Below are 25,906 nucleotides of genomic sequence, written 5' to 3'. Positions count from 1 at the left end.
GGAAATTATGTTCATGCTACAAATTTTGTTAGAGCTGGATCCATAACCTTGTTCTGTTGACTAATTGGTGGGAATAAATGCCAAGATTAATACTGTTGCTACTTTTGCACAATAAAAGTCAAGGTTCAGAGGGTGGAGCCAAGATGGTAGTTTGATGACATCACCTGATTTTTCTCTCTGCAGAGCAGCTGTTTGAAACCTGGAAATTCCTAGTGAGGGCAAAATTTTTAGGCCAGTGGTGGAGGAAGTGTACAAGAGAGATCTGAGTGGAGCCAAAGAAGAGAGCTGCATATCACATATAGGCTGGAGGGCTACAAGAGGACAGAGCCTGTTGAACACAGTTTCTGTGAGTTAAAATTAGCCCTCTGTGGGGGGCGTTGGGGTGGCACCTCAACCTCCTCACACCAGAGGGGTAAGGGAATCAGCCACAGACAAAGAGGCCTCCTGTAGAGACAACCTCATTCTCCAGATTCCAAGCTCAGCAAGATACCATCAGAAGGAGCTTTTTTTTTTTTTTTATTGTTGTTTGTTTCTCCTATTTCTCTCCTCAAGGGGCTGGAACTCTGGTCATCTTCCTTGATCAGTTTTGTGCCTCTTCTAAGGTCAGGAGAACAGTCTGCTCTAGTTTTTTTTTTTTCTTAGCTCTAGTTCTTTAGTTTATGATGCTATCTTCAATTGGATTATGCTTTGTTTAGGAAAGCAGGAAGTTTAGGAGAGACAATTTGGAGGTTAAACTGCAGACTGACCTTTAGGTGTTTTCTTTTTTTATTTTGTGTGTCTTGTTTAGTTTATTTTGGTTTGGTTTGGGTTTGTTGTTGTTGTTAGTTTGATTTTTTTTTTCATCACTATTAGTTTATTTTCCTTTCTTATCCCTCTTACCAAAATCAGCCTTTGCTGTTGGTGAATTGCATTTACTGGTTGTGCTCTCTATTGTGGCCTTAACTTTTTTCTTTTCTTTTCTTCTTTTTCTTTTTTTTTTCTTTTTTCTTTTTCTTTTCTTCTTTTTCTCTTCTTTTTCTCTTCTCTTCTCTTCTCTTCTCTTCTCTTCTCTTTTCTCTCTCCCTTTCCCCCCACCCCCAGCATTTTCTTTCCTTCTCCCTGATTTGAAAAAGCTTAGCCTTTGCCCCTGTATCTATTGTATTCATTTGTACATATCTGTGACCTATCTTGTACAAGAAGACTGACATGGTAAGGTTTTTCTTTATCTTTCTTTCAATCTCTTCCTTTATTTCCTCTCCCTTCCCACAAACTCTTAAATTTATGATACTGGATTTCTGAAATTGTCTGTTCTTGCTTTGTATTTTTTCAGCCATTGTTGTTTTGTTTTTGTTTCTAGTCTGTTTTGTTTTTTGGTGGGGAGAGTTTTTTTGTAGCTAAAAGGTTTTGGCTGAACTGCATTAATCATTATTTTTGTTGTAGTTGTATTTGCTGACATTTGTGACTTCAGTTGAAAGAGGCCTTTGGTTTAGTGGGGCTTCTCCTCATTCAACACAACAACAGAACGTAAGTAGCCAAGGCACAAAAGTACAAAACAAACCAATAAAAAAATATGGTCAAAACAAAGCAACTAAATCAATTATGGCAATGAATCAGGACAAAAGCCCAGGAAAAAAAAATCCAAGTAAGCCAGAAGCAACTATAAATAAGGAAGATATTCAAACATTAATTGACATATTAATCACAGAAGTGAGGTCAACTATGGAGGAAAAGGCTAGAAGAAGCTAATACTGTAACTGAGCATGTACATGTATCCACATGTTAGGGGAAAATATATACTTTAAAGCAGAAGTGCACAATAGTTTGCAGTGAGTCAATAAATGAAGCAAGTAAGTAGAAAGACCTAAAAGACACCCTAAAGTACCTAAGGAAAGAGTTTCTACTTAGACCTAGATACTCTCCTCACCTACCTCTTATTCCACATCCCTCAATCACTCCAAAGTTAACCTTGTCAGACAAAGTAAGGATTTCAAAAGTTGAATAAGGGCAAGAGACTGGCATACTTTAATGGTGACTCTTTAGTCACTACCAGGCCACCCCATCGCCTGGGACGCTAGTCAGGGAGTCCTGGGATTCCCATACCGACAGACCTCTAACAGACCACTCTTGCCACTGTCACTGGTCACCTCCATCAGGAACAACATAATGGACCCCTCTGTGGGTCCCTATAGGATCCTTCCCTCAATGTGGATGAATAATGGTAGGGGCAGCCCCATTCTCCAAAGGAAGGTTGGACAATATACTCTACCAACTACCCAGGGTAGATGGGTCCTAAAATTAGTGCAGCCTGGTATGTTCCTAGCCGTGACCACAGAATGTGAACTCAGACCTACAGGGATGCTGACGTTAAAGAGGCTCCTATGCTGAATGTGGGCCCCAGATCAAATCAATGGGATTTACAGTTAACAATATTTATATACTTTCCCCATATTTGGGTGCTACTCTCTTCCCTGGTCCAGCTTTCTAGTCCTTTTTCCAACTATGACACCATCTCCCTAGACAATAACCTGAGTCTACCAGCACAATAGCTGTCAGGCTAAGATAAAAACTAGTAAAGTGATGGACCCCTGGTAATATACCTAAAATAGGCCTACCAGCTTTTTCCAAACAGAGACTCCAAATTCTCATCTGCAATATTCTTGCCTTTAGGTTCATGATTAGTCAACAATTTGTTCTGCTTTGTATCTTAACTCTATTTCAGCCACCAGGTTCCAGATGCTACTATGATGCCAACCTGACTTCCCTGGGCAGAAGACCCCACCATGTGTTCCAGAGCCTCCCCAGATCCCTGCCCCACTACAGAAAGAGAGAGACAGGCTAGGAGTATGGATTGACCTACCAACTCCCATGTTCAGTGGAGAAGAAATTACAGAAGCCAGACCTTCCACCTTCTGTACCCCATAATGACTCTGGGTCCATATTCTCAGAGAGATAAAGAATAGGGAAGGTATCAAGAGAAGGTACTGGATACAGAGTTCTGGTGGTGGGAATTGTGTGGAAATGTAATCCCCTTATCCTATAGTCTTGCCAATATTTCCATTTTATAATAAAAATTAATTAACAAAAGTCAAGGGTCAACATTTAGGCATCTGTAAGATGTTATGGTACAAAGTTACCTAAATCTGATAATCAACCCAAGAATAAAGAAACCAAATTTTTCATGCTCAGGTCTCTAACTGATCTCTCGCCCTGTGGATACTAGAACAAATTTCCCTGTATCACCTGTTGGTCATCCTTTACCTCATTAAATGACTAGATCAATGAGAATGCAGAATCAGGACACAGTGCAGTCCTAGGAAAGGCAAACTGCAATCCAACTTCAAAGGAATACATCTGACCCCATGCACAAGTGTTCCAGTTTATTACTTTGCATGACTATGTGTTTCAATTTATTACACTGATGACTTACCTTGTACTACTCTGTGTTCAATTATGTATTTTCTGTTCTTATTACAGACCTTCAAAGGGCCACAAAACTATATTCATTTAATGCTTTTTCTGTTGCTTTAAAATTTTTTATCAGAAAGGAGGAAGAAAGGGTTGGATTATTAGCACTGCCTATAAACCAAGACCATTCCTATATGCTTAAATTACCCTGATAATTGGAACAAGGAAACTTTTAAACATGAAATAACTGAATAGCAGCAAAAAATTTATTTGTGGTCATAAATTAAAATAGTTTTTTTTCATATACCAACACAATTGATATTTAGCTCAATGAAAAGAATCATTGTGGAAAAAATTGGATGTCAAGAAACCAAGGTGAAATATTGGAAAGAAGATTTTGGCAATAGTTTGGCAATTTTGACATTTATTTTCAGCCTCCTACCTGCTAAGTTAGTGATTTGGAGAAATTTTATTTATAGGGTAGCTGGCTCTATGTTGTTGTTTTCCTTTCCTAAATTATCTAATTTATATTATATTAGTAGCCAAGATTATCCAATAGAAAAATGTAATAAATATATGATGTCTGACGCATCAATTAGCACTCTCTTTTACTCCATAGAAGAAGTAAGAACAACAAGGATTCTCTAAATACCGTTTCATAGTAACTAGTTTCCATTCATGGGATATGGATTAAGAAACAAAGGTTATGGCTTTTGTCCCATTATTATGACTTTCTACTCTGATACCTGTAATTTATTAATAATCAACCTAGACTTAAATGCTAATGCCTCTGAGAAGATAATCTATCCATATCAAGAGATAAATTCATAGTTTCAATGTACTGCATATATATATGTACTCATATACATACATACACATATACACATGTATAGTGAGAATAAGGTGACAATGAATTCCTTGGTAGTGGATAGTATAGAGAATAATTTTAGAGAAAATGACAATTACCAAATAGGAGACACAGATGGAGGAAAAAATATTCCTTGAATTTGACTACGCATGAAGATGAGTAGAAGAATCAAAATCAGCCTTTTTTCATTGGCAAAGCAAATGATAGTTCTGTTTGAGGCTCAAATTCCTTGCTTAGATTTTATGGTCCTATAGTGGGATTAACAAGTGATTTTGAACAGTCAAATCCCATAGTTGCTGAATTGTACCAAATGTGAAGATGGGAACAACTAAGATAGGGCTGGGCAAATGTACAAGGACCTGGGTTCAAGCCCCAGCTTTGCACCTGCAAGTGGAGAAGCCTAGGAGTCTTAAAGCAGTTCTTCATGTGTCTGTCTCTTCCTTCCCTATTGACTTTTCTCTGTCACTATTAAATAGATAAAACATTTAAAAGTTACCTAACATCATGTGACACTATGAATGATAGCTCACTTGATCAAAACAACTGTTCTAATAAGCTTCTCTAATGTCTTACTCCTTCAAATGAGCAAATGCGAAAGGAAATGATTGTAGGGAGTTCTGTAGTCTGTTAAAGAGATACTGGCTAAGTTCAAGGATGCAAGTCTTCCTTCTTGAATCCCTATTATCCCTTGCTACTAACTTCCTGTTGCTGTTAGGTTGGACAAAGTCTGCCCCTACATATTAGGTATCTCTTCTTGGGCTACCCATTAATAGGTCCCATCTCCTCAGTTTTCAGTTGTCGTTTATCATTTAGACTGTTGTCAAAATTTCCTGAAAATAAAATCATTTATCCCTCTTAATCATTGTGTCCTTTACCATTCTTGAGTTGAAAATGGCTTTGCCATTATGAGAACATCACCTTATTTTGACTCATTACTAGAAATATCAATTGAAAGCAACAAGTTGGATATGAAAAATATTGGACAGGCAACCATTTATTTAGACTGCACAATGACAGGCAATCTGTTTTCTCTGAATAATTATTTTTACCAATCATTTTGGAAGTATTAAATCTCATGGATGTTCTGATGTCTTACTGTCTCCTGAAATTCACTGGTGTTTTCTGTATTCACTGTATTCAGCCAATAAATATTGTGAAGACCAAAAACATCTGTCAGTATGATGCTAGGTTCTGGGAATGGGAAAATGAAAGGGAGGATACCCTGGCTATATCACATCTTCCACTAAGTGTGGAGTTTCTTGAGGTTATAACTATCCCTTCATCCTCACATGTTTCTCTATTTCTGGGACATTGTAAGGACTGAGACATGGAATTTCTGGGTTATTCAGTTTTTCGAGGACACTGAAACAAATGCACAACATTCCCATTGTCCAAACCATTCCATAAAACTATTTTATACTTACTGTGGCAGTGGATTAAAATTCTCCTCATCCTGACTATAAGTAGCTATTGTTAAGTCATTCTCATTCTGATCTCCTCACCCTCTTTTACATCCTAAATTATGTCTCAGCATCACCCAGCTGTGCCTCTTCTCCTCTGCCACTTTCTTTGAGGTAAAATTCTTTCAATGGTGTGCAAATAAGGAAACTTCCTTGAAAGGCAAATGCACAATCTGGAGCTGCCTTTGCTGAGAAACTTTCCTCATTATAGAGATATCCTATAACCTATTTTGAAATATAAAACATGCCTTTCAGACTGCAATTGAAAAACACAGTATTTTGAGATCTGTCTTTAAATCTTTCTTTCAAAGTCTGCTTAATGAATTCCAGAGTTTAGAGGAAGTAAGAAAAGTGTCCCCTTTGCTTTTTCTTTGTCCCTTCAGAAATGAATTATGCTTTGATTTATGATGGCTACTGCAAAGCACAGATCCCATTTGAGAGGCACATTTAAAAATTTTTAAAAATTTATTTTATTGTTGGATAGAGAAATTGAAAGGAGATAGAAAGGGAGAGAGACAGAGAAATACCTGTAGCACTGCTTCATCACTTGTGAAGCTTTCCCCCTGCAGGTAGGGAGGGACCAGGGGCTTGAACATGGGTCCCTGTGTACTAAATTTTGTGCACTTAACTATGTGCACCATCGCTTGGCCCTCAAAGGCACATTTTGCATCAGTTTTCCCTAGAACTCGTCTTTAGAGATGGACAATGAAGCAGGCACTACCCAGAAGAAATAAATAGCACCTTCAAGTTAAAATAATTCAAGGAAAATTTGTCTAACAAAAATAAACTAAAGCAAAAAGGTGAACCCTGTACTAGAAGTGGCAGTTGGTATTGACCCTAGGGCTTAAAGGATCAGGGTAGGACAATATGATCATAACCTGACATGAGAAAAAGTCACCTAATCGAGTTCTCTAGAAGTGTGGAGTGATCTGGAGGGACACAGTGTGTGTGAACCTCTCCTTAACTGTCAATTCTAAATCTGTCTGTTCCCAAAGTCAACACCTTCCTAATATATGGCTTCATGTATTTTTTCATCTTGATATTTTATAGCATCTGAATATCTTTTTCTACTAAAGAAATTTCCTGATAACAGTTTTTATTTTCTATTTTGGTAATTAATTTATTTTTAGAGTTTAGCAGAGTATCTAGCATATACAATATGCTTAGAATATCCCTTGAAAAAGTAAAAAATATAAACAAAGATTATGGGCATAGAAAATAAAACAGGGCATCAATCTGTGGATAAAAGGATGACTTATGTATCATGAACTAGCAGGAACACTGAATAAAATATGTAACACAAATTTCAAGACACAATGCAAAACAAGGATGATTATTAATTCTATTCTTGCAACTATCATCATACTGAGTAGGTAGATAGACTAAATTATATCTCAAGATTCATTCATTTACATTTCTGGTTTAAGTCATTATACTTTTGCATTTTTCTTCATTTTCCTAAGAACAATTGTGATATTTTTTCTGTTTAAGTAAGCACTCCATTAATTAAAATATTTATGAGTCATATTAAGAACATAGAATTTTGAGTTTGGTTCTAATTTGGGACCAAAGGTAGTTATAGCATTACATATGAATATAAGTAAATAGAAAATATAAATACAGAGAAAAAATTCATGTATCAATAGAAAGCTACTAAATTTGAAAACTGAGAAAAGCCTATTCTTAAGAAAATCACCTGGAAGTTGGTCCCACTGGAATGACTGGGCAACTGCACTTGCCTCATGAACCCTGTGATCCAGAAAGTCTTTTCCTTTTCATCCAGACAACCAAAAGGTGGCAGACTACACAATACAACATGTTACCTGTCCAAGCATTGAAGACAAAGCCGTATTAACTTGGTACTACTTCTGTGACAACTGAAGACATTATAAAAATTAAAAGGAAAATTTGAAACGAAGGGTAAAATTTAGTTCATGATAAACAAGAATCTATTGTCTTATAATTACTGTAACCCACAACTTTTGCTTGTAGCGTAGTCTCACAACTGAATGGACAAAGGAAAGAATGGGGATAAAGACGAGAACAAGTAATAAGGAAAGAAAGATGTCAAAGCAGTGAAAATTCTTGGTTCCGTTTAGGTAGTACAAATATAGCTTCCACCCTTCCTATGGATAAATATTCTTAAGTCCAACATATTTATGTAACTTTCTCACAATTGTTTAATAAGTGTGATTTTTTTATAGGGTCAGGAGAGTTTTTTTTCTTTTATTTAAGAAAGGATTAATTAACAAAACCATAGGGTAGGAGGGGTACAACTCCACACAATTCCCACCACCCAATCTCCATATCCAACCCCCTGCCCTGATAGCTTTCCCACTCTCTATCCCTCTGGGAGCATGGACCCAGGGTCTTTGTGGGTTGTAGAAGGTGGAAGGTCTGGCTTCTGTAATTGCTTCCCCGCTGAACATGGGCATTGACTGGTCAGTCCATACTCCCAGTCTGCCTCTCTCTTTCCCTAGTAGGGTGGGTCTCTGGGGAAGCGGAGCTCCAGGACGCATTGGTGGGGTCTTCAGTCCAGGGAAGCCTGGCCGGCATCAGGTCAGGAGAGTTTTAACACATTTATTTCTAAAGACATATCCTGTTACTTAGAACTTGATTTATTTATTTTTTATTAGAGCTATTAATGTTTACAATAATTACCACTGTTGGTACATGTATAATTTTTCTCAGTTATCTGTGTCTTTCTTCCCTTCCCTCACTCCTTTTTGCTTTCCTTCTTTCCTTCCCCATAAGGAGTAGTTTCTCACTACTCCAGTCATCATAAGTCTGTGCCCCCACCTCCATCCTCACCCTCTTAGATAACCACTATAGTTCATCCATAGTCTGAGGTGAATATGACATTGTTTTGGATTTTTAAAATTAAAAGGTCATTTTTTTCCTATACTTTAAGCCAAATTCATGCCAAGGCTTTCCCAGCTCCGGAATCAAAAACAATTTAAAGAATCAGAGTAAACTCAATTGAATTTAGAACTAATTTATTTCCATTCTCTTGAGGAAGAACAATGTCAACTACTACTATTTCTTTTCTTTTCTTTTTTTTTTTTTTTACTACTACCATTTCTTTTTTTGTTTTAGATGAAATCTTTTCTAAAAATCTTTATTTATTAGATAGAGACAGCCAGAAGTGGAGGGAAGGGGGTGACAGAGAAGGAGAGAGACACCTGCAGCCCTGCTTCACCACCTGCAGGTGGGGACTGGGGGCTCGAACTTGGGTCTTTGTGCACTGTAAGATGTGTGCTCAACCAGATGTGCTACCACTCGGCCCCTGAATACTACCATTTCTACCACCAAATTTCAATACTTTCCAAGGGCCACATCACTGATTTATAGAATTCTCTGATTTTTGTTCTCAACTCGCAAGTCAATATTTTGATATTAAAACATATACAACTATTCTTTTATATAAAACGGTCAAATAAGTTTACCTTTCTGAAGTAATATTTCTGGAAGGAGGATACTTACAGGCAAATATTTCACTTTAATAATAATAATATTAATAATTTTTCATACTACAATGATTGTGATGCATAAAATATGTCTATAGATTACTGTTAACTTATAAACTACACATATTCTTCCCTATTTGCCCCAAATATAATTTACCTTTAACAAAAAAAAAAAAGTCACTATGCTTGTGTTTTTCAGGAACATCTGAAGTTTTATAAGTACTTATTAATGCACATATTGTGTGCTTAGTGGACTATAACAGGAAAATTATGATATAATCCATGACCTTTAGGAAATTCTAATTTCAAATGGAAGACTGAAGGAACACACACATACAAACATGAAAGTGTTCCATTTAACTTAGCTGCTAATAAGAATAAAATGTGGCACAACAGATCTTAATAGTGCAAAAGAGATCTCTGAAAAACAAAGATAAGGGTAGATCAGACAGAACTTGACCAGAAAATGAAACAAAGTAGTATCTTACTTCTCTGGTACCTAAGAAATACCCCACAGGCACACAGGCATCCCTTCCTCATCCTTTTTGCTATCATATCTTTTTATGAGCTCTGATATGTCACTTGCCATTTTGAAAATCAAAACTTGAATATTAGAAATGTAACATGGTGATGAATCAAACCAGACCTATTAAGGCAGAACCTGTACTTTGACAAATGCTATATATGGACCAAGCAAGTCTATATATATACATAAAAATGTAGAGGACCATAGACCTAGTCAGTACTCTCTCCAAGTTCTATCTGTGTCAGCATGTGCTCACTCTTTCAAAAATGAATAGAAAATGTCTTTCTGAAACGCATGTTTCTGGCTCTCGACTTTGTAATTATTCACTCTCAGGCAATGCTAATTCCAAACTTCATGTCATGATGTATATAATGCCGATCACTCAGTCTTTCCACACTCAACCATCTTCACCATCATCCACCACCAACTTCTTTATTCAGGCTGTTCATAAAATTCCACATTTTCATAATCACAACACATTGCTTTCAGAGTCTACTCATTCCATCTGATTAGGGAAAAGATTCTCTTCCTAGCATGTTAGGTTTCTATGGACTTCAAGATCCTGATTCTACTCCATTCTCTCTTCTCAGTGAAAATTTCTCATATGTCTTCACTCAGAACCTCAGTATTCTTCTCTGTGATCATAGACCCTTTGCCCCTAACTTGGTTATTTCGCTTCCTTCCATTCTGGCTTTGTCTACAAAGTAATCTAGATTTAATCATGATAGTTTTAATTTTGGGAGTCAAATAGAACATAGATGTCAATATGCATTAGTTTATTAGTTATATTCTAGTATGATAGCTGGGTCTGCAAAAACTCAATGATTTTAAATTTTAAAGCGATTACCCAAGACAATTTGGTCATTATTTTTCCCCTTTTGTTCAGCAGCTTTCAATACAAAGAGCATGGGATAAAATGGATGGAATTGGAAATGACTATGCTTAGTGAACTAAGTAAGGAGGTAAAGGACAACCACAAAATGATTTCACTCATAGGTGGAATATAGAGAACTGAACACAGGACTATGAAAACAAACAACAACAAAAAAGATCAACCCATATCCCAAAACTGTGGGAAAACTCTTGTTACCTAAGGAGATAGGAAGGCACAGACCTTTGATGATGGGCAAGGTCTGAAATTAGACTTCTATTAACTTAAAATATATTTTTTCTTCTTTTCTTTCTTTTTCTGCCTCCAGGGTGGTCTCTGGGCTCAGTGACAGTACTATGAATTCACTACTCCTGGCAGTTTTTTTCCATTGTTTTTGTTGCTGTTATTATTGTTGTTGCTGCTGCTATTGTTGGATAGGACAGAGAGAAATTGAGAAAGGAGGGGAAGAAAGAGGGGGAGAAAAAGATAAGACACCTGCAGACCTGCTTCATGGCCTGCAAAGCAAACCCCCTGCAAATGGGAAGTCAGGGTCTCAAACTGTGATCCTTGTACCAATTCTTGTGCTTTGAGTATACGTGTGTGTGTGTGTGTGTGTGTGTGTGTGTGTGTGTGTGTATACTTTAGCCTAAGTCTTTAAAGTCTCATATTTGTAAGATTATCAAATTCTGAAACTGGGCTTACATTGTCTAAGCACCTCTAAAAATACACACATAGATAAATAGGTGATAGATAGCTTAGTCACCTAAAATCTTAGGCCAGAAAGATCAAACCATATTTCCCTGTCAATCACTAAGATACTGTTATTAGTAGATATCCTTTAATGTCATAAAGCATAATGAGGTCAAATATATTACAGTAAATCCTAATATTGGATTACTCCTGGAGGCTATTTTCTCCCTTCTGTTGCCCTTGCTGCCATTATTGTTGTTGCCACTGCTGTTGTTGTTGTTGTTGGATAGGACAGAGAAAATTGAGAGAGTAGGGGAAGATAGAGAGGGGGAGAGAAAGATAGACACCTGCAGACCTGCTTCACCGCTTGTGAAATGAGCCACCTGCAGGTGGGGAGCTTGGGACTTGAACTGGAACCCTTACACCAGTCCTTATGCTTCATGTCATGTGCACTTAACCCGCTGTACCACCGCCCAGTTCCCCTGTTTCTTTTTAATTTTCTATTATCTTTATTCATTTATTGGATAGAGAAAGCCAGAAATGGAGAGGGTAGGGGGTGACAGAGAGGGAGAGAAAGACAGAGAGACACCGGTGACACTGCTTCACCACTCCCAAAGCCTCCCCCCTGCAGGTGGATACCAGGGGCTTGAACCCAGTTTCTTGCACATTGTGACATGTGTGCTTAAAGAGGTGCACCACCACTTCTGGCCTCTGTTACTTTCTAGTTTCATAATTTGGATACTTAACCCACTTCATCATCTTTAAAATATTAATATTAGATCTTTTGTTCAAGATAGTTGTGAGAAATAATTGATATCTGATGCAAAATTATCTAAATAGGAAGTATTTCATATATAACACTCATTATGTACTTACCACTCTACTTTGAAAGTTTAGTATTTTGTAAAAATTATGCTAGATATTATAGCTATCTAGATTTCTCATATATATATATATATATATATATATATATATGTATATAATCCATATAGTATTGTGTAACAGAGGAGGTAAAGATGATGGAAAAACTTGGAGATAAGGCATTATCTGCTACTCCAGCAGTACAAAATACCTACTCAGGCACAAATAACTTTGGAAATGACTTCACAGTGGTGGTCACACTTCAGCAGGCCCTCCTACCAAAATACCCTCATTAAGGATATACTTATACAAATCCTAAATTTGGCATGTCATCATTTGTCCTTATTTTATCTAGACAGATACAGATGCAAAAATCCCTACAATTCAAACATGTTGAGGTTTTTAGGTGCTGAATGAAGGGCACACCTTTTCCAGACACCTCTGTGACCTCTTTTAAGGATCTTCTCTTACCTGCACTTCCCTTCATAATTGCACAGGACAGAACACACTTTTTCCTCACTTCCCTGTACTTGGCCCTGCTTCTAAATGTGTGCCAATGTTTCCAATGCCTACTATGCCCTAGGGTTTCATCACTGATGGATTTAAATGCCATTCTCCTGCTGAGTCTCTTCAAGTACCTACATACTTCTATGAAGCAACTTCTGCTGGTTCCAGCCCCAGGGGTTTTTAGCATTACTTGACTGAACAACCCAGCTAATCACTTGATCATATACATGACACTGCTTCTGCACAGCTTTATATTTAAGCCACTCCTGGAGTTGGGCAGAAAACTCTATGAAAGATGGAGTCTTGCTGTTACTGTCTAACCTAAATTCTTTCATTTCATACTCTGAGGCTCTGAATAAGATGTCCTTAGCCCACTCCACTTCAGCACTCACTGCTCCTGTTTTCTTCTTAGTAAAACTAAGGTATTCAATTATGATACTAGACAGGTGATTTTCAGGTTTGCTTACAGCTGAAAAAAAAAAATCCATGGTTTGCTCCACAAGAGAGTCCTTACCTTATCTTTGTTAGGGTTCTTCTAAAGCATAATGAAGTATATTTCAAGTTAAAATTCATGTGCACCCCAGCCCTGCCTCTGTAATACTCCAGGAGAGCAGTGCAGTCTATTTTGCAGACCTTGTCACTATTCTACCACATAACATCCTATTATTCTTCTGAAATGGAAGATTAAGTTTCTCAGCATGTCTCACTGAAGCCTCAATATCACCAAATACATAACCATTTGCTTGCAATTCCCCTGGGGAAGGTTATTAACAACAACTTAGTCCCTGATAAATGACTGTTTCTTCAAGGTAGTGGATTATATCAAGGTTCATAAATACCTATCATTTAAATTTACCCAGACAGCCATGTGTCAAATAAACAGCAACTGATTATTAAATACACTCTTATTCTTGGATGAGAGACTGCTGTACAACTCTGAATATGCTGAATAGTTGATTTGTCTTAAACATATCAGAATATTTAATAATCAATGCCCTCTATTACTTTTTTAAAGAATACTTACAATGCTGCTGAGGGGAAAAGGGGGGGACTTTTGAGTTATCACTGCAATCTAGGAATACACCTGTTGATATGCCATATTATATGTTGTCATAAACCTCATGGTATTTTCAAGGCTAGAGAGAAACTGAAAGATGCCAGATGGTGGCACACCGGGTTGAGTATACACATTACTATGCATAAGGATCTGTGTTCAAAACTTGGTACCCACCTGCAAAGGGGCAGGGTGGGTATTCATGAGTGGTGAAGCAGTACTGCACTGCAGGCATCTTTCTCTCTCTCTCTCCCTCTCAGCTTCTCTTTCCCTCTCAATCTATATTCTACCAAAATTATAAAGAGGTTGAACACGTCTGCAGAACATCCAGTCTACAGAAATGGCCAGTTGTATTCTACCATTATCCTCCCACAGTCATGTTGCTAGCGTGTTTCTCCCAATTTGGAGACAGGGACCACATTAGGAAACAGTTCCTCCCATATGTGAACAGTTCCAAAGACTTTCTTTTAAAAATATTTTGAAAGTATCTGTAAGTCAGGGAGGTAGCTCAGTGACAGAGCACACTACTTCCATGTGTGAGACCCTACCTTTGATGTCTGCATAGTATTCTGGCATACATGTGCTCTGATCTCAGCTTCTCTCATAAAATAATTTAATTTTTTAATACATTTCATTAGGGGCGTCTTCTCATTGTGTCTGAGTGCTTTCATTGGCCATAGTTAACTGCCAGACACAGTCATTATCAGAATCCTTCATTTAGCATGATATATCTATGTTGGTTAATTTCTGTTTTCCAATGTGACTGTCTATAAGGTGTTCAGGTCAAATATTTCTAGATTTGTCTATGTTTTCCAATTTATTGATGCTTGCATATAAGTTAACATGCTCAATATAAAAGAATGGCTGCCCCAATGTGAGTAGGCAATAGCCTACACACTGAGGTTCTAAAAGAATAAAAGGAAGGAGGAATTTGACCTGTCTTTTCATCCTTACAACTGTTCTGGGGCATCTCACCTCTTCTTCTATCCTTGGACTTATAATCACACCATAAATTTCCTTGGTTTTCATACATTTGAACTCAGAATGAATGTGTCACTGAATTCCCTGGGTTTGTAGCTTATAGCAGATCAGAGGACTTATCAACTTGGATGATCATGTAAGATTATGCATACATATACTTGCAATTTTTATATGTTATATATCTAGAGAAAGGGGGGAGAGGAACTCTGACTAATATATACCTTTAAAATAGAAGGCATATAGGGAGATTTCATCTATTTATGAAATATATATTATTTTTATCCCATTGTATACTTAATATACAATATTAAGTCACTACAATAAAATGAGTCATTATAATAGTGGTTAAAAGTATGTCTTTTGAGGGAGTCGGGCAGTAGTGCAGCAGGTTAAGCGCACGTGGCGCAAAGCACAAGGACCAGCATAAGAAGCCCCCGGGTTCCCACCTGTAGGGGAGTCACTTCACAGGCAGTGAAGCAGGTGTGCTGGTGTCTATCTTTCTCTCCCCCTCTGTCTTCCCCTCCTCTCTCCATTTCTCTCTGTCCTATCCAACAATGACAACATCAATAATAACTATAACAATAACACAACATGGACAACAAAAGGGAATAAATAACTAAATAACTAGATAAATAAATAAAAAGTATGTACTTTGAAATCATACAAAGCTGGGTTTAAATTATATTTCTGCACCATAATTTATTACTTTAGGTCAGTTGTTTACCTCTATAAGCCTCTGTCTTATCACCTATAAGAAGATGCATGGAAAGTACACAGTGATCATTGCAAAGAAAATGACCAGAACTGTCTCTATAATACTAGCAGTAAACTTGAACAGCATAACAAAGCATCATACAATTTTTCTATGCAAGTTGCTATTATATCTAATCAGAGTTCTCTCTTCTCTGGCCTTCCTGCTGCCAAACAGTGCTCAGATGAACCCTGAATGTAGAAAGTGTGCTTGGATGGTGGTCTGAGCTACGCCTTGTTCTGTGCAGAGAAGTGCTCTCACTGGCTGTCACTGCTAAACACATCATTCCCAGCTCTCAGTGCCTGCAGTGCTGCATCTAATTTCAACAAAGGTCCTCTGACACTGGTTAATAGGCAAGTGATAACTCAATAAAAAATGGAGAAACATGTGTGAATGAAGGGTTCAATAAACTAGTTAATGAACCAATGAGCAGCCAAATGATGGAAACAACTTCCATGAAAGATAGGTTTATGTGGATGAGAGGGGTTAGGAGTATGTCACTAGCAGAGTGTATGGTTCTACTTAGCACTAAACGGCGGTAACCAGAATTTTCTCAGCAGCCCAAGTGGGAGGATGTTGCTATTGGCTGTTTTGTTTCCACCTTTCCAGCAAAGGAAAGAAGACAATCCTTTGGTTTTCTGGATACCCAATAGGGAAGTAGACTTTTAAGAGGTTCCTGCTGATCCACCTGCTTTAAATATTTACTGTATTTATAATAAGAGAGAGGAAGAGACATATAGAGAGATATAGGAACTTTGCTCCATTCTGGCATACAATTTTACAGGAATTAAATCTGGGACCTCTGGTGCCTCAGTAATGCAAGTAGTATGTTTTAACACTGTGATCTCCTTGAGCCTTGCTGAACCTGAACCTGGATTGAGAGAAGTGATGCCCCCCCCACCATGATCTGTGTGTCCTCTCCATTTATTTTTTATTTTTAATACTTTTATTTATTTTAATGAGGGAGACAGACAGGGAGGGGAGGAGGGAGACCAGAGTACTGCTTAGTTCTGGTTTATGGTGGTGCTGGGGATTGAACATGGAACCAAAGAGCTATGGGCATGAAAGTTGTTTCCATAACCATTATACTACCTCCCCAGCCCCAACCCCCCCTAAAAATGTCATACAACTCCATTCTTACATTGTACTATTCTCCCTGGTTACCCCACTTTTATCTTTAAGAGGGGCAAATATTCCATTATCAGAGTTATTCTATGTCCTAATCACTCTACTTCTCTAAATGTAGTATTGGGTCCAGAAATGCAAAAGACCTCGCTGTAGCTATTGCTTTGACTATGTTTGTAAGGCACACAGAAAACGATTTTAAGAGTTTTCAAAATCAGACATAATTTTGAAAATCCAAAGAGAAAAATTTGAGTGATTTTATTAATCCAGGCCACATGAGCTTAAAGAATTGGCAGATGTCAATATCATTTACTTAGACTATTTTCTTTGTATAACCCTCTCCTTTCTGCTCCTTTTTCCAATTAGCACTTGATGCTTACTCTGCAGATATTTTGTGAAAGTCCATACCACATGGACCACTCCCTGAGGGAGGATGACAGAAAGAAGGGCCTGACGAATCAGTCTCTGTTGTAGCTTTCTGCGGAGGGAGCTGATTCATTCCATGATTGTAAATGGATCACTATAAACTCAGCATAATGAAGCAGTAATTACCTAAGAGGTGATGGATTAGGGAAGATTTTCTAGCCTAAATGATTTTCAACGTATAGCATTGCAACAATTAAGCTAAAGTGATCAAAGACATGTTGCATTTGACTGGAGATGGTCTTTTCTATTGCTCCCTTTCTTCCTTCTTTCCTTCTCTATTTTCTTCCATTTTCCCTCCCTCCATTGTTTCTTCCCTCCTCCTCTCTATTTTTATGTTTCCACAGTATGTTCTTTCAGAGATTTAAATTGCTTCATATATTGAATTCTTCTGTGAGGACTCTGACATGTGGGTGTGTCTTTAAAAAAGAATCTGCATGCATACACATATCTTAGTGTGTCACTTAGTTTTTAAGGTTGTATTTCCTGGCAAATTCTCTGTAGTTATGCATAGACCCCTTACACTTCTGGAATATTAATGGGGGGTCATTCAGTAGTTATAGGCAGAGGAAGCAGAGTTCACAGCTAACAGGAGTGTCTACTATTCAAAGAACATTTTAGTTATGTTCTGCTCAGCTCCAATCTATAAGCTGAAGTTCATTCTTCAAGACCAGAGACAGAGTAATTAGAACAGACCATTCTGGCCCAGAAACCACTTATTGTACTTAATCTGTCATTGGAGGAGTGGAAAGAACTAGTAATTGGACAACAGAGACAAATCCATCAGGTGGCATTGGGCACTAGGGAAGTTTGGAAAGTGAATTTGGTTGCTTATGTAAACTGTTTTCTTGAAAACATCTTGTTCTACCATGTTGATTTTCAATGATGCACACCTGAAGTCTATATAATGTTATAATACAATGATACTTCAATAAACATGTTTCAAATTTAAAGTGCAAAAACTGGAAAATATTTATCCTAAGAGAGAAACAGAAAGGAGAAATGTGAATAGTAGTATGAAAATTTGATTCTAAATTCACTTTTATTCTAAGTCCAGGTTTATTTCAAGCATGCCTGCCACTCCCAATTATACTCTCTGCTCTGATTATAGCAGCTTCCTCTTGCCTTATACATTATGTCCTTCCATTTGGATAGGCACCGATTGTACTTGCTAAAAGATCTTCCCCTTCAATTTCCCACAAGCATTCATTAATATCAACACAGTCATGACAATGTTCCATAGACAATTTTGGTCAGAAGTGCTCTTCTGACTGCTATCACAATTAGGTAGGTAGGTACACAGGTAGATGAAAGATTGATGGGTAGAGAAGTAGGAATGTAGACTATATAGACATAAGTAGGAATGTAGATTATATAGACATAAAGATAGATTTAGCATTGGATTGGGGCGCAACAAGTTGAGTGCATTCATTTCCAGGCACAAGCACACCAGTCCCCACCTGCAACAGTTTCATGAACGGTGAAACAGTGCTGCAGGGGTCTCTTTCTTGCTCTCCCTATTTTTCCTTCCTTTTCAATTTTTTTTCTGTCCTATCAAATAAAAAAGGAGGGAGTCAGGTGGTAGTGCAGTGGGTTAAGTGCATGTGCGTGAAGTGCAAGGACCGACGGTTTGTTTAAGGATCCTGGTGTCTGCCTTTCTCTCCCCCTCTGTCTCTCCTCCTCTCTCGATTTCTCTCTATCCTATCAAACAACAACAATAATAATAACCACAACAATGATGAAACAAGGGCAACAAAAGGGGGAAAAGTGGTCTCTAGTAGCAGTGGATTCATGGTGCAGGCACTGAGCCCCAGCAATAACCCTGAAAGCAAAAAAAAAAAAAAAAAAGAAAGGAAGAAAGGAAGAAAGAAAAAGAAAAGAAATAAGAAAGGAAAAAATGGCTTTCAGGAGCAGTGGGTTTGTGGTGCAGACACCCAGCCTCAGTGATAAGCCTTGTGGCAAATAAAAAAAGATGAAATAGGGAGAGTACAGGTCCTAGAAAAGGATAACAGAAGACCTATCTGGGGTTGCATTGTTATGTGGAAAACTGAGAAATGTTATGCACATACAAACTACTATATTTACTGTTGACTGTAAAACATTAATCCCCCAATAAAGAAAAAAATATAAAAAGATTAAATAATGATAAAATTTTCTATCAAGTTGCAATCTTCTATCAGGACAATTTTGGTTGAAGTGATAAACAAAATTTACTGTAGTTCCTATAGTGTGAAAGGATCACTGACACCATAACTGCAGGAAGTGTAGCAGCATAGCTGAAAAATCTAACAAAACTGAATTTAAAGACACAAACATAAGGGATCTCTTTCAAATATTTTCTGCACACATTTATCCTTAATCCTATCATGTCAGTTTTCTCCACACAATACAGAATGGTCATTTCTTTGTTTTTCAATAAGTCAAACACTGTATCCAGTATTGGTAATATACTAATGAATAAAATCAGAACTTCTTTGTGCAGCTTACGTGATTTCCCCCTTTTCACTTATATTATAAAGCGGGGGGGGGGGACAAGGGGCAAGGAAGATAAAGAGATGCCTACAGCACTGCTTTATCACTCAGTGTCCTGCCTGCATGTGAGGCTTTGGTTCTGAGCCCAGGTCCCTGCATATAGTAACATGTGCACTCAACAGGGTAAACCTCTGGCCCATGGAGCTTATAGCTTACATTCTAGTGTCCATCAATAGTTTCTAGGACAGCATCTCAGAATAAATACCATCCCTACACACACACAAACACACACAAACACACACACACACACACACACACACACACACACCGACACCTGAGAAACACAAATATGTTCATCTGCTCAAAATCCTAAATGATGGCTATAGTTGCCTACATGTGCCTCACATAGTACAGTCATATTAATTAGCAAGGGCACCTAAGCCTACAGTGGCCAGAAGTCAAAGCAGTTTCCACTTAAGCCACCTAATTAAGCCAGAAGAATTTTTAGAAACAAAGAAAATTTGGAGCTGCATGCATGTTTTTAATATATTACTATGTCTACCCAGTAGAACTGAGTTAAAAAATAGTCTGTGACTTCTTAAATTTTGAAAAGACCTCACTTTTCCCCATATAGAGGAACTAAGCACTATCTTTTAGACTTCTGGACTTGCTGGTAGTAAAGCTGGAGAGGAGATGCATAACCTCTGTGGCTCTGCTTTCTTCTCGCAAATTTGTGAATACTGCTTGACTGTAAACATGATGGCACATTCTGTCCACTCTGGGTAAACAGATATTTTGCTATGTGAGGCTAACCTGAAAAGTGCAAAAGCAAAAAAATAACTAGAAGGTGTTGAACATAGAATAGCCAGAAGTGGGATTCAGTGGTCAAAAAAGACGAGAAATTAATTGAGAGACATAGGGAATTTTGCAGACGGAAGTTGCTGAAGGCTCAACTAGCTACAGTGAGCAGAAAATCAAGCCTATTTATCATAAAAGACCTAGATCAATGCTTAAGGATCTCAGGGCACTCTTCTTTGGAGTGCAATTATATGGGACAGATTTCCAGAATGGGAGCTTCATGTTTGGAAGAGACTAGACTCCACTGATTCTAGCAAGACAATGAAGAATTAAAATTTCTACATATCTTTTGAAGCAATTCACTACATCAGAAAGTAAGATTTTGTCAGATAACCTGAGGTTATGTTCTGTTTCTGACAACAGTCTCCAAAATAAAAGATGACCCTATCTGTTGTATAGTTTTCAAAACTGCAAAGACGATGATTATATTTATTAATAATTTATCCTTTCTACCTCACAGAACTCTACCTTGCAGATAAGGAAGAAAAACATCTCATCAAATCAGGCTAATATTTTTAAATGTGTTTCTATTTGTCTACTAATGAAGAGAAAGAACCAGAGTGCCCACACTGGCACATGCAATGCCAGAACGCAAACTCAGGACTACATTCTCGGCAGTTCAATGCTTTACTCACTGCTAGGTCAACTTGTTCACAGTACACCAACTTTGTACTATCCTTGAAGTTACAACTGAGAGGGAGACATTAAAAAGATGCATAAAAGTTAGTGGGAGGCCTGAATCCCTCAGTCTTCTTCTTCTTCTAGCGTTTGCCCTTCTTCCGTAGCCAGTCAACAGCGTCAGGTTGAGCCTGATGTAAAGTTTCGAGACCTCCTTTGAATCTGGAGAGGTGGCAGTCGTTGACTATGTGGGTCATAGTCTGTCAGTAGCCACAGGGGCAGTTCTGGTCGTCTCTGGCTCCCCAGCGATGGAACATAGTGGCGCACCGGCCATGGCCTGTTCGATGGCAATTGAGGAGGGCCCAATCATAATGTGCTAGATCAAAGCCGGGTTGACGCTTGCAGGGGTCTGTGATGAGGTGTTTGTTCTTTACCTCAGCTGCCAACTCTGTTTCCAAGAGACTGGAACAGAGAAGTTCAGTGTTGGCATAGGGGACCAGATTGGGTGACGAGACGTCAAGCATTGGACAGGGTAGGCGCAGATATCCGCGTATATTGGCAGGTCCGGTCGAGCGTAGACGTGGGAAATGAACTTAGATGATGCCGTATCCTGACGGATATCTGGCGGGGCGATGTTGCTAAGAACTGGCAGCCATGGAACTGGGGTGGAACGGATGGTTCCAGAAATTATCCTCATGGAGGAATATAATTTGGAATCGACCAAGTGGACATGGGGGCTACGGAACCATACTGGGGCACAGTATTCTGCAGTGGAATAGCATAATGCCAGAGATGATGATCGTAGTGTGGAAGCGCTCGCGCCCCATGAGGAGCTGGCCAGTCTTGCAATGATGTTATTCCTCGCGCCCACCTTTGCTGCAGTTTTTATGAGATGTTCGTGAAATGACAGAGTGCGATCGAGTGTAACGCCAAGATAGACTGGCTGGGGTTCATGCCGGATTCTCATATCGCCAAGCTGCACATTAAGCTCATGCGAGGCCGAGGCATGGTGTAGATGGAAAACAGATGATACCGTTTTTGTAGTGCTAGGGATTAGTCACCATTTTTTACAGTAATCAGATATCAGAGACATGTCTTTCGTGAGTGTTTCCTCGAGGATGTCAAACTTGGATGCCTGAGTTGCACAGCAGATGTCATCGGCGTAGATGAACTTCCTTGAAGAAGTTTCTGGGAGGTCATTGATGTAAATATTAAATAGCGTAGGAGCCAGAACAGAGCCCTGGGGGAGGCCACTTGAGACAAGTCTCCATCTGCTAGACTTGTCACCCAGATGCACCCGGAATCTTCTGTTTTGGAGAAGAAACGATATAGTGTTGGCCACCCATGGAGGCAGGCATCTTGAGATCTTGACTAGGAGACCACGGTGCCAGACCGTGTCATAGGCTGCTGTGAGATCAACAAAGACAGCGCCCGTCTTTAAATTCTTCTGGAATCCATTTTCAATGTAAGTTGAGAGGGCCAGGGCTTGTTCACAGGTAGATCTTCCTGGGCAGAAACCAGCTTGGGCAGGTGATAGGAATTTCTCTGTAGGAGGAGAAATACGTCACAGAAGCAGCCTCTCAAGGAGTTTGAAACACACGGAGAGGAGAGAAATTGGTCTATAGCTGGCGGCCAGTGTTGGGTCTTTCTTTGGTTTCAAAACCGCTATAATCTTCGCACGACGCCAAACTTTGGGCATAGACTCAGATTCCAAGATGTGGGACAGGAATGAAGCAAGCCACTTCTTTGCCGCGGGACCCAGGTTAAGAATGAGTTCTGGGGTGATGTTATCATAGCCAGCAGCCGTTCCCGGTTTAACCCTCTTCAAAACGTCTTCCAGTTCAGACAGTGTAAAGGGAGAGAGTTTTGGAGATGGACAAGATAAACGGAAGTGGGATGACCACTCATGGGAAATTTCTCTTTTCCAGACTGGGTCGATCTTAGCACGTCCAACTTGAGTTAGGTGACTGGCCACTGAGTTTGGAGATACGGGAGGATGGGAGACGGGAGGGGGTTGGCTACCGGCACCCAGTCTGTGAAATAATAGGCCAAGTACTTCACAGGCATAAGAATGAATTATCATCATTAAAACATTGACTTTTCATGAGAGGAAAAAAGAACATTGCTCAACTTTTATATATGGTGGTACTGTGTATCAGACCTGGACCCTCTTACATGCATTTCCTATGCTCTAATGTGCTGAGCTATTTTCTCTGGCCCCAGAATAAATTGTTTATAAAAGCAACCAGGTTCCAGATGCTACCATAATGCCAATCTGACTACCAAGGGCAGATGACCCCACCAATGTGTCCTGGAGCCCCGCTTCCCCAGAGCCCTGCCCCACTAGGGAAAGAGAGAGACAGGCTGGGAGTGTGGATCGACCTGCCAAAGCCCATGTTCAGTGGGGAAGCAATTACAAAAGCCAGACCTTCTACCTTCTGCACCCCATAATGATCCTGGGTCCATATTCCCAGAAGGTTAAGTAACAGGAAAGCTATCAAAGGGAGTAGGGCAGTAGCTCAGTGAGTAAGTGCATGTGGCAGGAAGCGCAAGGACAAACATAAGGAAAGCTATCAAGGGAGGGGATTGGATATGGAGTTCTGGTGGTGGAAATTGTGTGGAACTGTACCCCTCTTATCCTATGGACTTGTCAGTGTTTCCATTTTATAAATTAAAAAACCTATTAATAGTTATCCTTTAAAAAAGTTATAATAAGCATATGGAAAATGTAAACCAAATTCTGGCCCTATAGTCATTCTAGGAATATACTCCCATGATGATCTTATATGAGGACATCACTTTACTTCACCTTGGCTTTACCTTTCTCCTTCTATATACCCTTCTCGAGACAGCTACGTGTTGTGGCCAGGCATTGTCATTCCCCTCTATGCTATCCAAAGCTTATGAAATACACTGGGATTCTGCTAGAAGAAAGAAACTTAATATATTACTCCACATAATTTTTTTTAAACTATCCTTTGGGGCCAGTTGATGGTATACTTGGTTGAGTGAACAAAATAGTGTGCAAAGACCCAGATTTGAGCCCACCTGGTCCCCACCTGGAGGGGGAAAGCTTTGAAAGCAATGAAGCAGTGCTGCATGTGTCTCTGTCTCTTTTCCTCTCTAGCAAGCCCTTCCCTCTCAATTTCTAGCTGTTTCTATCCAATAAATAAATACCAAATTAAAAAAATATCCTTGACAAGGTAATGATATTTGATCCATCTCCAATTTCATAGCAGTCTCAATTCCCTTTGGGTTTTCAGTTTTCCCATTATGCACAGTAGTAGACAGGTTAGCTCACACATGAAGGGAAGCATTGGAGACCTGCCTCCTGTGTAGAATGAGGAGTTATATCACTATCAGTTGCAAGAGGAAATACTTCAAGCCAAGCTCATTACCTCTTAGTATGCAGTGTCAATTCTCAAGACTAAAAATAACAGGCTCTGATGTCTTTAATGGAATAATGCTTCACAGAAGCAATAATGGGAAGCAAATTGTATGGAACCCATAATACAATTGAGTGGCTATGATCGGCATCTACACTTATCACAGAAAGCTTGTTGAATTGGCCTTGATAAATATCAGAAGAATTATGTCAGTCATGGGTTCCTCCTTGTTGCAGTGACTGACAGCTGTTAAAAGCAGTGACAGGTCAGGCTGTCTTTCAAGGGAAAAATAATACATAGGGCTCATTACAGATGGCTGAATGAGGTATGCAGACTGGAATGGGTGTCTGGGTATTTATTCTATGAAATGCCAATGGTGGATAGATACATAGCTGGGATAGGCGACTATACCAATCTTTTCACCCACTGTATCCAATGACCTCTTACTACATGTTAAGTTCCTAACTAGTGAGCAGTTGGTTTTCCATGTCCACTGATGTATAACTTAGACAGCTTCTTCTCTAGAGAGGCATCACATGGATGGATTTATTTATTGCTTATTTGACTCCTTATTTATGCAATTTATCACCCAATTCACTGTATCTGCCTACTGATTTTTTTTTTTTTTTGCTGCACTTCTAGGCTACTGCAATGAGTCAGTATTTAAAAATGTCCTATGACTAGGTTTATTGTGCCCAGAAGAATCCCTGGGTATCGTGGGTTTGCATTCAATTTGAGTTAGTCTCTTTCTCTCTAGGCTAGATATACGGACCAAGAGTTCAAGGGAGTTCAGCACAGATCACAGATCAAAGCCAAGTTTATACAGAAGAGGGTAATGAAAAAACAAGAGGAGTTAAACAGAAGAAAACACAATGTCCACTGTTTTTGACTGGGGTGGAGGGTGTGTGTGAAAATGACATGTGACTAATTAGAAAAGAAAGAGTTCACCTAAAATTTTTCCTGAATTCAAGTTATGCTCCACTAGGGGAAGAGAGAAACAGACTGGGGGTATGGACTGACCTGCCAACATCGATGTCCAATGGAGAGGCAATTACAAAAGCCAGAAATCCTACCTTCTGCACCCCTAAAACCTTTTTGATTCATATTCTCAGTGGGGAAGAAGTGACAGGAGGAAGAGGATAGGATGGCACTGAATTCAGCTCCATAAGTAACCCCAGGGAGAGAGGAGGAAAAAGGGAGAGACATATGGAGGTAGTGATGTTGTCATGAGTTGTGTGGAGGGGAAGAGAGCACAGGACCTGCAAGAAAAATAGGGCAATTATGTACAAATCTAGACAAACAGCTGTAGAGATGACAGTTAACCCATATCTGCAACTTTAGGAGAACTGCTGTGGTTTGCAATGGAGAGATTGGGGATTCAGAACTCTGGTGGTAGGAAGGGTATGGAATTATATGCACTCTGACATGTAATTTTATAAATAAGTATTAAATCACTAATAAAATGAAAAAAATAATAAATTTCCTTCTTTTGTAGGCTTCTGGCTGCCAAAATCAGATTGCTAACCAATCTTCTGGGGATAACTGTTAAGCAATATGAGGAAAGGACCTAACTACTAAGTTCCATCAATTTTCAGTGGCAATTT

Source organism: Erinaceus europaeus, chromosome 20, assembly GCF_950295315.1.
Source record: "Erinaceus europaeus chromosome 20, mEriEur2.1, whole genome shotgun sequence".
NCBI lineage: Eukaryota > Metazoa > Chordata > Mammalia > Eulipotyphla > Erinaceidae > Erinaceus > Erinaceus europaeus.
This window is presented reverse-complemented; position numbering follows the sequence as displayed.